Here is a 4,907-nt window from a genome sequence, read left to right on the forward strand (position 1 = left end):
AACGGATTAGGACAGTAGTACTCAGGACGATAAACCTCTCTCCCTGTCACCCCTCCCCAGCCGGAGACGCTGCACAGAGCATATTGGTTTTACTAATCGTCTACAACATGTCTACTTATTTATGTTCGCATATAATCAACTGCCATTTCTGTTATTGTAATTGAATAACACAATTAACTAATTTATGAGCATTTCTCTTCCTTTTCTGCCAAACAAATCTCATGTTTGAGGTTAAATGTGCTCGAAAAACTCAGATTGCGTTTTTGGTAACTATCGCGTGCCTAGACTTTTCATGTTGGACCATGAACAGGAAGTTGCATGCACGGTCAGATCGGCCCCAAACTTCATGTTAAGTCCTGGCCTGACTACATCTACAAGACAATATTTGCTCATAGCCCCACCTTCTGGACACAGAAGTGCTCCTCCAGTCAGCAGTCGTACGGCCTGATGCAGGAGTGTGAGGGATCAATCACCACTGCTCACGGCTTTTAAGGGCACACATTATTCTTGTATTGAGGTTCATCATTTTAATTTGGGTTATTACTTAAAAGGGTTAACATACTCTAATGTTCTGAAAACTCGTCAGTTTCCTCCTACAGTCCATTCCTGCAGCTCCCCTCCCGACGAAGCCGTCTGCTCTGATTGGCCAGCTGACCCATTCTGTTGTGATTGGTCAACTGCTTCCAGCGCGTGTAGGGAGTTCTCTCGCTCTCCCTTAATCTATGTACCATTTGTTTGTCAGTGATGTTTGAATGTTTACCATATACTATTTCATTTTAATGAGGGAAACATAGAGTGGCTGCTGCACGCTGGTGTAGTGGTTAGCGCTGTTGCTCACAGCATGAAGGTTCTGGACCAGGGTCCAAAGACATGTCAATTGGGGTTAGGTTCATTTGAGCCTCTAAATTAACCATAGGCGACCTGTCCGGGGTCAACCCCGCCTCTTGCCCAATGTTAGCTGGGATTGGCTCCAGCCAGAGCCGTCTAATGAGTCGTGTCAACAGAAGTCCAAAATGCTTGCACGTCACATGACACATGTAGACCTCAGATAGTTCCCAGAAGTTCTACGTGTTTTTTTAAAGTAAAATTATTTAAGAGTGGCTCATAATGGTTTGTGATTTCAAGTCGATTAGTTTTACGTTTCATGTTTCTAGCTCAAGCTAGTTTGAGTCAAAGCAACAGACTACAAATGATAATGAAAAGCATCAGGGCGATGCATACCCTGTGCACATGCTGTATATACCTTAATCAGACAGTGCTAACTTTTTATATTGTAATAATGCCATTTCACAATGATGTCAATCGACGTCATTTATTGTAACAGGTAGAGATTGAACCCAAGAGCAATACACCACAGGGAGAGTTGGTAATGACATTTAATACAGCAGACCAGCAGGTTGGCACGGACAACAGGCTAAAGGCAGCTTGTAGCAAATACCAGGCGGAAGAGTAAGCACCCACTAGCATTCCAGACGACAGGGGTGTAACACAGCTCAGAGTCTTTGAGATGAGGCCACCCACAGAAGCGATGGCTGAAATCTCACGTCGCTGAGCAGGTACGAGGTGAAGCCAGGCCGTCGAGGATACAGGCAGACAGGAATCCGGAAACACACAGACAAAGCTTGTGGTCGGGGACAGAAGGCAGAGATGAGGCAGGGGGGTCAGGGTGAAGCAGGGAAATCAGTCCAAAGAAATTGCTGGAAAGTCTCTCATAGATGCAAAGAACAATCTGGTACTGAGTCTGTGAACTGGAGAGGCTTATATACTGGGTGAGATTGTGGATGAGATAGAGCTGAGAGTCCAGGTGAGGGGAATGAACTAGTGAGGTGGGTGTGGCTGGCTGGCAGATTGGAGCAGAGGTTGTTGATCATGTCTTACAATAATAAGCTTTATTTATGTAGCATCTTTAAAATCGGGGTTTACAAAGTGCTTTGACAGACAAAGCAGACACAGGATACTCAGGGGCAGTCTAAAAAATGCATTCCCACATTTTTTAATAGAAGATAATAAATTCTGGGGGTAAGTTGCAGTCTGAACAGGTGAGTTTTCAGTCTGCGACAGAAACATTGAAGGGCTTCTGCTTTCCTTATGACAACGGGGAGCTCGTTCCACCATTGACGAACCAGGACAGAAAAACAGTAGCAGTAGTAGGGAGTAGCAGAGCGGAGTGGACGTGCTGGGATGTGAGGTTTGACCATGTTCTGGATGTAGGAAGGGCCTGCGCCATTCGCAGCACGGTAGGCGAGTACCAGTGCCTTGAATCGCATTCGAGCGACCACTGGAAGCCAGTGCAGGGTGCGGAGGAGCGGTGTAGTGCGGGAGAATTTTGGTTGGTTGAAGACCAGCCGGGCCGTTGCATTCTGGATGAGCTGCAGAGGTAGGATGGCACATGAAGAGAGTTGCAGTAGTCCAGGGGTGCGGTCGAAATGTCCTTCCTATCTACTGTTCCTTGACCTCAGTGGAAAACGTCATGAGGTCAAGGAAAGGTGTAAGGTAGGACTCACAGGACAGCGCTGCTCAGAGAATCCGACTCGACTTTCACTAAACTACGTCATCACGCCAATTGATAAGGTGGCAACAATAGTTTCCAGATAAAAGTAGCGAAGTTAGAGGTACAATATTTCTCTGTGAAATGTGGAGTAGAAGTATAAATCTGCTTGAAATTGAAATAAAACATGAAGTTCTGCACTTATGGTATTGTTTTTGAGTATTGCTGCTGTTGTCTAAAATTGTTTTTGCATTGAATTAAAAATTCCCATGTCTTAACATGTGTTTGGTGGACACAGGAAGTCAGGAGGGGCTGCAGGAAGGGCTGTTTGCTCAGCTTGTTTTTCTGATAATTAAAGATCCAGAGGTCCGACGAATTAAGTTTTTCATCCGGTTAAAAGTTATAGTTACAAGGTTATAAGGTTAAGAAAAAGTGACGTGAACTTGACTTGAAGAAGAAATTAGTTGTCTGGAAATGTTCCCCGCCAAAACTCTGCATTGCCCCTCCACATGAACCACTCACCCCAGATTGCGGAATCTGGGGTGAGGCACCAGTGCTCGCTGCCTCAACTTGCGTATCTCTGGGAACAGGAAATATGCAAATTTGGCAATTTTGATAATAAAAAGGCAGGTGAGGCTCTGACGTCACTGACGTCACTAGATTTGAGCCCTAGCCATAGAATTTGCGCATTCCCACGGAGGGGTAGGGTGTTCCAATACTCAGGGAGCAAGATTGAGTGCCTATTTCCCCTTCAAATCATCCCTCGGCAGCTAGCCAGCTCGGTACCTGACTTCCAGCCAAGGGAGTATCATGAATTACCCAGGATACCTTGCGAACTCAGCAAGCGACGATTCTTCTGGTTTGTGTATTACTTCTCCGTTAGGGTTAAACACCTTTCATAGTACCCCTGACGTCACAAAGTGACTCCAGAACTCCCCCTGATAAGGCAGTTAAACCCTGTGGGCTCACGCATACGCCCCCTTCAGTGGGGCAGAGGTACTGGCTGCCTCATTTCATGCTTTTTCAGCGCGGTTTTATGTCAGATCAGCATATTTAGCCTTGCTGCAAGACTAAATATGTTATACACATACATGAAATACATTTACTATTTTAAGTAAAGTGCGGACATATAATAAAAGTGTCTACAAACATTACATTGGTGACAAACGGTGAAAAAGAAAAAGCATGCAATCTGGGGTGAGGCACCAGTGCTCGCTGCCTCAACTCGCGTATCTCTGGGAACAGGAAATATGCTAATTTAGCGATTTTGATAATAAAAAGGCAGTTGAGGCTCTGACGTCACTGACCACACGTCACTGGTGTTTGATTTTGGAGAGTATGCTTCTGTTTCAGCGTGTGAACTGTTTTAGAAATGTGATGTGGACAAAGGTGTTTAAGCAGCCGCGAAAATATCAAATAGTTCTTATCATTAGAACTGAATAAAGATATAGTCTATATGTATAATAGCCTTTTGATGTGTTCACAGAAAGAATGTTCAGTATCACCGTAGGAAAACATAGGAGCAAATTAGCGCAAAGCGATCACAGTTTGAGCATCACTACGGGGCGGATGGCATTTGACACCTCTGGAACTAGAAGTTTCAAATACCCTCGCCTGCAGACTGAGCCCCTCACATTCCCTTACCTGACATCGACTGGGTTCTCCTCTCGGGTTTTAAGATTGTGTGCACGGGCTTTGCTTATGCAGTGAAATGGGGTTAACCTCGGACAGGGACTGCCCGGAGCAGTTTTAAGAGCCAGGGTAAATTACCATGGCAACATGCCTCGGGTTGGGTTAAACACCTTTCATAGTACCCCCAGAACTCCCCCTGGTAAGGCAGTGCCCCCCCTTAAACCCTGTGGGCTCACGCATACGCCCCCTTCAGTGAGGCAGAGGTACTGGCTGCCTCATTTCATGCTTTTTCAGCGCGGTTTTATGTCAGATCAGCATATTTAGTCTTGCTGCAAGACTAAATATGTTATACACATACATGAAATACAGTAACTATTTTAAGTAAATTGCGGACATATAATAAAAGTGTCTACAAACATTACATTGGTGACAAATGGTGAAAAACCAAAAAGCATGCAAACTGGGTTGAGGATGGCGCAATCTGAGGTGAGGCACCAGTGCTCGCTGCCTCAACTCACGTATCTCCCCTCTGGGAACAGGAAAATACGCAAATTTAGCAATTTGGAGAGTAAAAATGATTTAAATTATTGCAATCTTACATAAATTACATTTATAGCACAGACCAGTAGACAAATATCAATATATATATATTTTTTTTGCCTCGGGTTGGGTTAAACCCCTTTCATAGTACCCCTGACGTCACAAAGTGACTCCAGAACTCCCCCTGATGAGGCAGTCCCCCCCCCCCCCCCCCCCCCCCCTTCGTAGTACAGGCCCTCTAGTGTTT

Source organism: Scophthalmus maximus, chromosome 8 (genome assembly GCF_022379125.1).
Source record: "Scophthalmus maximus strain ysfricsl-2021 chromosome 8, ASM2237912v1, whole genome shotgun sequence".
NCBI lineage: Eukaryota > Metazoa > Chordata > Actinopteri > Pleuronectiformes > Scophthalmidae > Scophthalmus > Scophthalmus maximus.